The sequence below is a fragment of the Paroedura picta genome, chromosome 5 (assembly GCF_049243985.1).
Source record: "Paroedura picta isolate Pp20150507F chromosome 5, Ppicta_v3.0, whole genome shotgun sequence".
Lineage (NCBI taxonomy): Eukaryota > Metazoa > Chordata > Lepidosauria > Squamata > Gekkonidae > Paroedura > Paroedura picta.
Window position 1 is genome coordinate 129,739,326 of NC_135373.1, and position 11,969 is coordinate 129,751,294.

An 11,969-nucleotide genomic window follows, 5' to 3' on the forward strand; every position below is an offset into this window, starting at 1 on the left:
AGTTGGAAGGGGCCATACAGGCCATCTAGTCCAACCCCCTGCTCAACGCAGGATCAGCCCAGAGCATCCTAAAGCATCCAAGAAAAGTGTGCATCCAACCTTTGCTTGAAGACTGCCAGTGACCATTTTGTAGCTGGCTTTGCCTCCTGCAGCAGCAGGATTTTAAGCCCTGCAGCTCCTCTTGGTAAAATGTCCTTCCCAAGAGCCCCTGACCCAATACTGATTAGCCGCATCTCGGATTCCCGTTTTACTGTAGCTATCTGCTTTCAGCTCTTGCACCTTCATGACCCAAAGCAGGTGGCAGATGGATCCGCCATGGTGTAACAACAAAAGGCGGGGATGGCTGAACTCCCTCAGCTCAGAGGAGCCGTGATATCCAATTCCGTCCTAAAATAAAGCTTGAGCGGTTAATTTATTAACCACCGCACCAAGCTGCCTCTAGGGTTGGCGACTGACTTGGAGAAACACGTGCAGTATTTTTAACAGGGGTTTAATGAGATACTATTTAAATAGATACTGTTTATTTAAGGGAAATTTCAGCAGCTTATTTCCACGTATTAGCTCTCTGTTAAGAGACAGGACATTTTTCTCCTGACTCGTTGAATGATCCCAGGCTGGAGCAGGTTAGCAGAAATCAACTTATTTACTCTGTATATACAAAAGGAAATTACCATATTTCTCTGAACATAAGAATAAATTTTTTTTCCAAGCGTGCTGTCAAGAAAAGAAGGAATTGACTTAAACTCAGGTATGTTACCAATATGTACGATTAAACAGGAAACCATGTCAATTACCTTGGTTGGGGAAGGGGTTATCTTACATTCATAGGCATCTTCTTTTTGGCTTAATATGGTACCATCATCTAGAGCAGGGGTAGTCAAACTGCGGCCCTCCAGATGTCCATGGACTACAACTCCCATGAGCCCCTGCCAGCATTCGCTGGCAGGGGCTCCTGGGAATTGTAGTCCATGGACATCTGGAGGGCCGCAGTTTGACTACCCCTGATCTAGAGCCTCTTGTGGTGCAGAGTGGTAAGGCAGCTGTCTGACAGCTTTGCCCATAAGGCTGGGAGTTCGATCCCAGCAGCCGGCTCAAGGTTGACTCAGCCTTCCATCCTTCCGAGGTCGGTGAAATGAGTACCCAGCATGCTGGGGGGTAAACGGTAATGACTGGGGAAGGCACTAGCAAACCACCCTGTATTGAGTCTGCCATGAAAACGCTAGAGGGCGTCAACCCAAAGGTCAGACATGACTCGGTGCTTGCACAGGGGGTACCATCATCTATCTTTCCACCCACCACCCACCCCCGCATCTGAGGCAAAGATGTCACAGAATACCCTCAAACATTTGGACTACTGAGAGTGAAGTATCAAGTCATGGAATACAAACTCAACACAGTCGCTAGAAAGGCGCGTACGGCTGGTTTGTGTGGTACTGAAACCTAACACATAGCCTAAACACAGGAATGGCAATGTATTCTATTAAAGAGGAAGAATTCTTTGTAGCAGGGGTAGTCAACCTGTGGTCCTCCAGATGTTCATGGACTACAATTCCCATGAGCCCCCTGCCAGCAAACGCTGGCAGGGGGCTCATGGGAATTGTAGTCCATGAACATCTGGAGGACCACAGGTTGACTACCCCTGCTTTATAGCATTGCAAATCAGCAAAATGTTTTGCGAATCTCATACAGAGGCAGTGTTGTTTAGTGAGCAGACGGTCAGATTACAATGGAGGAGACTGTGATTCAAATCTCCACATTTTCCGTGGGTGATCCTAGGCCAGTCATCCTCTCTTTCTTAATCTACTTCAAACAATTTTTGTGAAGGCACAGATGGGTAGCCATGTTGGTCTGAAGGAACAGATCAAAGTTCCCAGTATTTAGTACAAATTCATACAAGTTGTCCATAACCTGCTGTTCTGTATGTATAACGTTTGTCTTCGCAGAACAAATTTTGAGTCCAGTGGCCCTTGTAAGACCAACAAAGTTTTAATCAGAGTATAACTTTGAATATAACTTAATTTAACCCGCCCTCCCACCCTCTCTTTACCTATATGTGATGGTTGAGGAAATTCTGTTTCACAGTTTCTGAAGAAGCAGGCATGCACATGAAAGCTTCTACCTTTGTTAAGGTGACCAGATTGTCCCAATTTTGAAGGGACATCTGGGGGTACCTGGCAAATTGTACTTATGTTGAAATTAAAAAATATGTATTACAATACTATTTTTGCGTTCTATGCATTCTATGAAACTTTTTGTTGCTCCATATAGACCAAATTTTTAATCAAGAACCCCCCCAGTCAATGGTGTCCCGCTTTACCAATGTTAAAATCTGGTCACCTTAACCTTTGTTGGTCTTAAAGGTGCTACTGGACTCAAACATCTTTCTGTGAAGCTCCCCCTTCCACCCCGCCCCTGGCAGAGATTGTTTTCAGGATTACAACACCCAAATGGAGACAGTGGTCTACATAGTCCTCATTCTTCTCAGGGCGGGTCTGAGAAGTGTCCCGTCAAAGCGTCTATCAAAGGCACCGAAACAGCGAAGGGCAGCTCCAGACAGGATAAAGCCTCTTAACACCCCTTTCCTCTCTGTCTGGCCCACAGCCGCTAACCCCCAGATTATTTCTGAGTTGGGAAATCAAAGGGGGAAAGAAATCAGCTAGAGCTGTCATCTCTTGGGTTTTTGAAATGCAGCATGGCCGCAGTGTGTGGGCATAGAATCCCAAAGGGGGCAGGACGCCGACAGAAAGCCGTTCCCACATAACACAATCTCCCTTTCAGGCCTAAGCACTTCAAAATCTGACAAGTCACACCAGGCTACAAGGATGGTTTTGGCATTCCGATTGGGGAGGTCAAAAAAGCCACAAAGGTCTGATTTAGGGGTTATGTATAAAGATGGTTCTTAACAGGCCCCACTACCTGTCTCCCTACTGCATTTTTTCCTGCCTTTCCATTGGGGAACTCAGGGAAACATAATGATTCTCTCCTGATTCATTTTATTCTGACAACACCTTGAGCTAGGTTGGAGAGTGGATGACATATGGTAAGGTATCCAACCCTAGGTTAAGAAACTCCTGGCTATTTGAGGGTGGAGCCTGGGGTGGCAGGATTTGGGGAGGGGAGAGGCCTCAGGGGTAGTCAAGCTGCGGTCCTCCAGATGTCCATGGACTACAATTCCCATAAGCCCCTGCCAGCATTCACTGGCAGGGGGTCATGGGAATTGTAGTCCATGGACATCTGGAGGACCGCAGCTTGACTAACCCTTGGTACAATGCTTTGAGTCCACCCTTCAAAGCAGCCATTTTCTCCAGAAGAACTGACCTCTGCCATCTGGAGATCTGTTGTAATTCTGGGAGATCTCCAGGCCCCACCTGGAAATTGACCACCCGAGCATATAGTCACTCAGTGAGCTTTATGGCGGAGGGGAGATTTCAGCCCAGTCATTCACTTTTCCACCCCACTGTCTCTCCAGACATTTTAAGACTTTTTCACCAAGCTGGGGAGAAAACAATAAAGAGAGGGGGGGTGGAAATCCAGATTCTTTTAAGAGAAGCTGCATGGCTTCCTGTTCTGAACAATTTGTATGACCAGCGCAGTCCCTGAGTGGCCCCAGGATGCACCTGTCCACTGCTGATAGAACTAATTTTCTCTGGGCTTAAGCCCTGGCTCAAGTAACAGCCCAGCGTAAAGGTCATCTGAGTCATCCAGAAGAGAGCAATCTTGCCTGTCAGCAAGTCTTTCCCCTGGGCCTGTTTCTATGGCTTCCAGGTTGCCTAGATCTTATTAACGGTACCTGAGTTTTGAGGAGGGGACATGCCTGCCTTCACACAACAGGTTGCCAGGAGCACTGTGGCTGATAAAGGAACGTCATGCGTGCAGATATAGTGTCCACTTGACAGTGAGTGAAAAGAGACACTGACCAGGATAAATGGCAAGTGCTCCAAAAGGAGAACCAACCTTTTATTCAGAGCATCTGTTCCAGTACACAGTGGCAAGAGCCAAGCAAAATAAATAAATCGTTCCTTGGGTTGCTGTACCCAATTTTCAGTTTAACTCACAGGCACACACATGAAGCTGCCTTATACTGAATTGGACTCTTGGTCCAGCAAGGTCAGCATTGTCTACTCTAATCTTTTTTGACAGCCAGGATGGATTTCCCAAATGGGTGGGAGTGAATTGAATTTATATACGTTTTAATTTTGTTAAACATTTATAGGGTCATGTGACACAGCTCTGCTTCCCAACCATTCTCTGCACAATCGCGCCACTTCTGGGTTTTTTCAAAGTCTGAATGTTTCAGGGGTTTCTCGATGGTAAAAATGTTGGGGAAGGTTGGTCTACTCTAATTGGTAGTGACTTTCCAGGGTTCAGGCAGAGGCCTTTAACATCGCCAGTTACCTGATCCTTCCACTGAGACCCTACTCCTCCCCATAAAACTCACACATTTGAGGCTGCATTCCAAAACCAGGTACTGTAGAAGCTTATTGAAAGCACAGAAAGATTACAAGGGGCATCCTGGGATGATTCTCCGCCATTACCGCTTTTAATAAACCAAACTGTAAGGTAGGACTGAAAATATGCTGGGACTTTGACTTGACTTTGGCATCTTCTTTGCTCTTCCTTGTGCTGGACCTATGCAGAAATGGTCAAAATTATGCAAAACAAATCCGTACATGCAAATGACATTCATTGGTATAATTGAGACGTCACAGAATCCAGCTGTCTGGGGCACAAAATACTTTATTTTCCACATAGCATTTCAATCAGATGCATAGACATGGCCCTGCCCAAAGGGATCTAGGAACGTCTATGCTTCCGAGCTCAGGTTTCATGGGCTGAAAGGTAGGGGAAGATGATGAGGGTTAGATTTCTTTGGCCTGCCCTTCCCCTTGCACAAAGAAGTAAACAACAGTGCCCAGGGACACTTAATTAGAAATCTAATCCCAGTTTCATCTGCATCCAGTTTGATCCAGCAATTTCATGAGGCTGAAGACTTAGGGCAGTGAGGAGGCACTGAAGCTACCACTAAGAGAAAAAGCAATGCACTGAGTACAGCTCTCTCTCTTTCTCAAGCTCAAAGTCCAAAGAGCCAGCTTTGGTTAGGAGTGTGGACTTCTAATCTGGTGAGCTATGGTTTGATCCCCTGCTTCTCCTCCACATGCAGCCAGCTAGGTGACCTTGGGCTCCCTGCAGCACTGAGAAAGCTGTTCTGATTGAGCAGTAATATCAGGGCTCTCTCAGCCTCATCTGCCTCACAGGGTGTCTATTGTGGGGATGTCTGTTGTGGGGAGAGGAAAGGGAAGGTGATTAGAAGCCCACTTTGAGACTCCTTCAGAAAGAGAAAAGTGGCATATAAGAACTAACTCTTCTTCAAATGTGTGAACATAACTTTTCCATGTTGCTTGTGGTTTCACTTCATTATTGTTAATCTGAATTATCTGTATTGTTCTGTTGTATGTGAACTGCCTGAGCCTTCGGGGAGGGCAGTATATAAATATAATAAATAAGTAAGAGACAGTAAATACATTCTAAGCCTGCTGGTATGTCAGTCCCAAGGAGTTGAACATTTACAAACCCCAATTTGTTTCATCCAAATCCAACATTCAAACCACTGGGATTTACTTTTGGATACAGTAACTGGGTCTAATAGGGACAAAAATGTTGGCAGAGCAATTAACACAGCAAAGGTGCACAACCTGATGAACGTTTTGACAAAGGTTTATTCAGGAACTAACATACTTGATAATAGAGGAGAGGCAGAGATAGGTTGTTGCTACATCACTAGCTGAGAGAGTGAGTATGGAACTTCAGAGAAGAAGCAGGGTATTGCCCTAAGACCAACAATCCATAAACAGACAAGGAAAGACATCTAAACAGGTGCCTATTCCAACAACAACAAAACACCAACCCAAGCGAGACCATACAGAAGTCTCCAAGGTTCCAAAATCCCACTCAAGAGATTCCCCAAGCCAAAAGTTGACTGACACCACCAACAACCAATGAGGCGCTGAGACAAAAGCTTTTCATCATCAGAACAATCTTTAATTAGCTGATCCTTTCTTGAGTCCAGGGTGCTGTAGCCTAGCAACTGCTGAGAATTGCCAGCTTGTACAAAACAGTCTTTCGTTTAACTGCCTCAGGAGTGACTGGCAGCAAGAGGGGATAGATACACCGCTCCTCTATTAGTTTGAAAACCGTTCCATCCCTTGGTACTTTGCAGTAACCACAAGTTCCAGCGCTAATTCACAGAGGCTATCAAAGCAGGGAGGGCAGAAGAGTACTGGCTCAGCATTTCACACCAGAGAACCAACAGATGGAGACCTTCTTCTAGGAAACAATTCAAATACATTGTGGCCTATTTGGGACTAGGAACCCCAACCAGGCCCATTTTCTGTGAGGAACCAGAGACTGTCACACCTGAAGGCAGAAAAGCGTGTACAATTCGGCCCAATCCGCTTCCTTTCTGGATCAACTTTCTCCCAGATCAAATGGGCTAAAACTCTGGATATTTTACTTCCCTTCACCAATTCTTCCTCCCCCTAACTTGTGAGTCACCAGGTTCCGATTAATCAAGCCACTTGAGACCAAGGGAGCACCCCTAAGCAGGTCTACTCAGAAGTAAGTCTTTTGTTCAGTGAGGCTTACTCTCAGGAAAGGATTGCAACCCAAGGGATGGTTATGCTTGTGTGACTCAGTTCTCCAGTTGCAAAGAAACGAAAGCCCTGTCATGCCTTTTATTAAGAACGATCATAAATAAAACAGCATGGTGTTATGCTTTCCAACTGACTGGAAGGGGGGATTCTCCTATCCCTATAACTGAGGTTTAGCGGGATGTTATTTATCAGGGGATGTTTTTTACCCCCCATGCCATGAAAAGATTCAGTTACCCATTTCCAACAGTAAAGCTCAATTAAAGCAACCCTACCATTCTCTCCCGGCCTGGTAACAACCCTATAGAATACACAGGCTTTTGAGCTCTCAAGAACTCTTTTTCAGACTGGATGCTAAAAAAGAAGAACAAAACCTCCCAAATTGTGCGGGGAGAGGAGAAATGCAAGCTCTAGGGATTTAACATGATGGGTTGTATTATTTTGGTTGGCCTTACTGAGGACCAACCTGGCTTCTTACTTTTTGGTTCCCTGTTACTGGAGATAAAGAAACTGTTTCCTGTGTCAAGCAAACAAACCCCCAGGAAATAACGAATGGCCTGTTCATTAAAGGAAGCAAAGACAAATTATAGCTATAATTCTTATGGTGCTCCTTGGTCCTAAAATATCATGCCATTCAGAATGTAGCACAGACAGAAGGACTTCTGTGAAGTTAAAATGGTCCAATTCAATGACAATGAGCTATCCGATGATAAATATATAAATAAGTGATTTCTTGAACCACAGTAGCTGAACAATGGTACAGAAGCTAGTATTTATTTCTCTAATATACAGATGTGATGAATTCAGCCTTGGTTTATTCTTGTTTTTATTAATATACCTGTCTGAAATGCAACCTGTCTTCAGGCTCTGGAGGAAGGACCAGCAAGAGTCCCACAACCAGCAAGTTCTAGAAGTTCCACCATAAATTGACCTGTTATCACACAGAGACCTGTGCTTTAGTGTATTTACCCACTGCTCGCCTTCTGTTGTTATCCTTTGCTTTGTAAGGAGAAGATAAAGCTTTGCCTTTAACTGATTTTGTTCAGTTTAAGACAAAATAGCCAGAAAACCTGGCAGACTCTGATCAGGAGCAGGTGTAGTATTTGTAAGCTGACAAAGGAGAATTCAAGCTGACTGTACTATTTTATTGACCAATACCTAGTAACCAAATAGTAACTCAAATGCCTTTTGTTAAGCAGCCAGATGAAGTAATTTATTAACAGGGTAACTGAATGGAGACTCTAAGGCCTCCGCACTCCAAGCTCTTTCCTGGCATCTAACACACAGATCCAAAAAACAACAACAACGAGATATCCAAAATATGGCCAAAAAGTTCTATACTGTTCTGAGCCTTCAGGCACCTACGGAATTCTGATACAGGGACTTTGGGCACAATCACAACATGGCTGCCGCGGTAGGTGGAGCCAACGACAAAATGGTTGTCATGGGGACCACAGAGAGAAATCGCATGTGCAAAGAAGGAGAGGGGTAATTTAGCAAATACACTGAGGAAAAGATGTGAGAGAGAATAAAACAAACCCTGTACTGGCAAGTGCGTCTGAAACATTATTCTAATTTGTACGGCCAATCTGATCTCCAGCGGCCAATCAGAGGCCCTGTTTGTTGGAGGTACTGGGGCAGGAATCTGGCTTTCTGCATAGAAAGGGTGCCTTCTGCACAAGCGATGGTCTTATTGAGAGTTTTTATGTCTTTGTATAGAGTTGTATTAGAGCACTTACATTAAACGAAAGAATGTCACATTTGGCTCATCAATCACAAGCACACATAAATCTTTCCGCTTTCTGTTTCCAGAATCCTGACTACATTTAGTAGTATTTCAGTGGGAAAATGAAGGGTAATTTAGCAAAGTGGAAAAGATGTGAGAGAGAATAAAACAAACCCTGTACTGGCAAGTGCGTCTGAAACATTATTCTAATTTGTACAGCCAATCTGATCTCCAGCAGCCAATCAGAGGCCCTGTTAAGCAAAAGCTCCATGTGACTCCACCCACATCCGGCAAGTTCTTTATGAGTGCTAGCAAAGGCATCATGCTGAGGTCTACAGGTTGACCTCTTTGTGGGTAGCAGAGAAGGGCGGCCAACGTCCCCAAATTTTATAAACCCAGGTGTTTGCTGAATATCACAGCTGGTACAATATCTGCCAAATGTGAACCAAACCTATGTTCTAATATTCTCTCATTGAGGTACAATGGGACCAAAGAGGAGGAACATTGCAGTTAATCAAAACGAAGCATTGCATCTTGGGAATGGCAGCCTGTGGAAGAGACTGAAAGAGCAAGAGACTGAAAGAGGAAGGCTCATTGTTTGGATGGGGAACAGCCCCCTTTTCTGCCCTCCCTCCCCTCCAGGTCTGCTGCTGGTGTAGCTTGTCTCTCCTCCGGGGCACAGGGAAGCTGAGACGGCATGTTCTCCTTCCAGCTCTGTTGTGTGGCCTTGCTCCTTCCAGCTCAGCGTCTTAGTGCTGCTAATCTCCAATTAACAACCCACTAACACAGAAGAAACTCGGCGCTAGAGAGACAGCCCACCCTGTCCGCTGGCCCTGTGACCGGGCAGCGTTCTGAACAGGATTAACATGTGAGGCGATTTGCCCCCGGAGGCCTTGCTACAAGCCCTGGCCTTTTCTAATTCCCCTTGAGTGGCACCTGGTGGCATTCAAGAACTTCACCATTTCTTGCACTATGCCCTGTCGTAAAGAGCCCCAGTCACCATGCTACTCACTAGATCATGCTGTGGCTGCTATCGGTGGTCCTGGAGATCGCCCAGGAATCGTAACTGATCTCTGAACTACAAAGATGGGTCCTCCTGGAGAAAAAATAACTGCTTTGGAGGCTGCTGTAGCATCTCACTAAGGTCTCAATTATCCTCAAATCTGCATCCCTAGTCACCACCTGCAAAATCTCCAGTTGTTTATCCTCTTGGAGTTGGCAACTTGGATTCTGCCTGCCATCGCCCCGTCCCCAAAGGGATTTAACAGATGCAAAAAGAACAGCAAACCGAACAGCACCACAGATCCCTGGTTGGGAATTCCTGGTCTGACCACAATTCACTAAACTCTCCAACAGTGCTGCTTCTCAGTCCTTTAATTCAGGGGTAGTCAACCTGTGGTCCTCCAGATGTTCAGCAAACGCTGGCAGGGGGCTCATGGGAATTGTAGTCCATGAACATCTGGAGGACCACAGGTTGACTACCCCTGCTTTATAGCATTGCAAATCAGCAAAATGTTTTGCGAATCTCATACAGAGGCAGTGTTGTTTAGTGAGCAGACAGTCAGATTACAATGGAGGAGACTGTGATTCAAATCTCCACATTTTTCGTGGGTGATCCTAGGCCAGTCATCCTCTCTTTCTTAATCTACTTCAAACAGTTTTTGTGAAGGAAAACTCAGATGGGTAGCCACGTTGGTCTGCATAGAAAGGGTGCCTTCTGCACAAGCGATGGTCTTATTGAGAGTTTTTATGTCTTTGTATAGAGTTATATTAGAGCACTTACATTAAACGAAAGAATGTCACAGTTGGCCCATCAATCACAAGCACACATAAATCTTTCCCCTTTCCGTTTCCAAAATCCTGACTGCATTTCAGTGGGAAAATGCTTATAGCTGTCCATTTATGAATATTTGCTAAACAGTATGACACACTCAAGACAATGGGATTACTTCCAAATATACAGGGCTAGGCTACAAATCTTTCCTGGTCAGGGTTACCAACAGCCTAGAGGGAAAAATGCCCTGGCCTTTCAATAGAAGCGTCAGGTGTGGAAATTAGCAGTTGAAACTTATAGTATAGAGATAAATAACATCACCTGGCAAATGACAGTCCCTTTAAACCTCTGTTAAGGATAGTAAAGATAATGAACCTCAAGATGACCTAACTAAACCCCCTCTGGGCTCCCCATATATATACTCACCCCCCCCCCGAAAAAGCCAAGACCCTCTGATTGTTCTAGTTCACCCACACAGCTGTATGTTTTGTTGTTTTAAAATGTTTTAAATAATTTTAATAATTGTTTATAATTATCATTGCACTGTCTGTTTTATGTTGGAAGTCGCCCCGAGCTGGCAATGCCGGGAGGGACGGGATATAAATCAACGAATAAATAAATAAAATAAAAAGTGCTGATTACATTGTGCTCACAATGAAACTCCTAGGAGCCCTCTTTATTCGGGGAGATGAGGGATCATACTGTTTCTGAGGTCTAAGGAGACAACTCTGTGACTCTTCTGCACCACAATCACTACTTCCACAAATGTTTCAAAGCAGAGAGCTGTTAAAGACTTTAAGTTTTGAGCCACAAATCAGGAATTTCACCTGATTTCACCTGTTTTCTGTCTCTCCCACTGTCCTCAACCCTCCCCCAACCTCCAAACCAGGTGCGCTAACACTTTTGCAGTGGCTTCTGTTTGCATGGCAGGTTGATTTGATTCAGAAGTAAAAGCCTGTCCTATCGTACCAGAACCTGTGCTTGTCCCTGAAGCACATTTACCAATCACATTGGTGAGACTCACCTTCAAATAAGTCTAGACTATCAAGTTACATGGGGGGGGGGAATTGCGTGAGCCTAGGCCTTGATAGCTCCACACTGCCCCCAAGAGGCGTTTCAATGGAAATACAAAAACACTTGGAGACTGTCACTAAGTACCTGTATAGCTCAGGCCAGCCTGATCTCATCAGATCTTGGCTGCTAAGCAGGGTTTGCCCTGGCTAGTCTTTGGATGGGAGATCCCTAAGGAATACCAGGGTTGCTACACAGAGGCAGGCAATGGCAAACCACCTCTGAAGCCTCTTGTCTTCAAAAACCACAATAGGGGTCACCATAAATCAGCTGTGACTTGACAGTAAGAAAATAAAATCAACTGAATCCCTGATGGTCTTCAAGCAGCAGCTGGACAGATACTTCTGGATATTTTTAGCCTGATCCTGCACTGAGCAGGGGGTTGGACTAGATAGCCTGGATGGCCCCTTCCAACTCTATGATTTTATTATTCTTATATCCTGGATGCCTTTAGGCTGATCCTGCACTGAGCAGCGGGTTGGACTAGATAGCCTGGATGGCCCCTTCCAACTCTATGATTTTATTATTCTTATATCCTGGATGCCTTTAGGATGATCATGCACTGAGCAGGGGGTTGGACTAGATAGCCTGGATGGCCCCTTCCAACTCTATGATTTTATTATTCTTATATCCTGGATGCCTTTAGGCTGATCCTGCACTGAGCAGGGGGTTGGACTAGATAGCCTGGATGGCCCCTTCCAACTCTATGATTTTATTATTCTTATATCCTGGATGCCTTTAGGCTGATCCT